General features: G+C 43.4%; 1 non-coding gene across 1 annotated transcript; it reads right to left on the bottom strand.

The window, feature by feature from the left end:
• Nucleotides 1-217: 217 nt before the first annotated feature.
• On the bottom strand, nt 218-323 carry LOC145561130 (small nucleolar RNA R71). The gene has a single exon (XR_014093710.1). It is a non-coding gene; the product is annotated as a small nucleolar RNA R71 (small nucleolar RNA).
• Nucleotides 324-768: the final 445 nt, after the last annotated feature.

Raw genomic sequence — 768 nt, 5'->3', positions numbered from 1 at the left:
CCGTTGAACCATATCAAGGAGTTCGAAAAGTATTGCAACACTATAAAAGTGAACGGAGTCTCTGAAGAATTCATCCGGCTAAAGTTGTTTCCATTTTTTCTCATAGGCCGAGCCTTGGAGTGGTTGGATAAGGAGGTAAAGCCAAATTCCCTTCGAACATGGGACGAAGTCACCAAGGAATTCTTGTCCCGATTCTACCCACAAAAGAAAACGGTGGAGGCTAGAGTTTTGATTCAAGGGTTCAAGCAAAGACCTAATGAAAGCCTCTACGAAGCATGGAAGAGGTATAAAGAGTACCAAAGAGAATGTCCCCACCACGGAATTCCAACCTATCAAGTCATTCAAATTTTATATGGTGGCCTAAGTCCTCAAGGTAAATCATGCCTTGATGGGGGTGCCGGAGGTCCCATAATGAATCGGACGGAAGAGAAAGTGGTGGACATTATAGAGGACGTGGTTAAGTACTATAGAGATTGGCAAGATGGTGAGAGGGATTCAACTAGCAAGAGTGGCTCTTCCGTGTACTCTATAGACCATCTAAATGCAATCAACAACTTATCCTCACAAATGACAAACTTGGGGAAAGAAATGACCGCGATCAAGGCCAAGTTGGAAGGCTCCTTTTCTTCTCAAGCTTCGAATTCTCCCTCCCAATTAAAGGGGAGAGGTACCTTTTCTATATCTCAACCCCCTCCCTCTTCAAATAATATGCCTAGTGGTTGCTTGTTTTGTGATGCATGTGGATCTTATGATCATGACTCTTGTAAT

This window comes from Chenopodium album, chromosome 9, assembly GCF_948465745.1.
Source record: "Chenopodium album chromosome 9, dcCheAlbu1.1, whole genome shotgun sequence".
NCBI lineage: Eukaryota > Viridiplantae > Streptophyta > Magnoliopsida > Caryophyllales > Amaranthaceae > Chenopodium > Chenopodium album.
The sequence above is the reverse complement of the archived record's forward strand: the minus strand, read 5'-3'. Positions and strand labels throughout refer to the sequence as shown.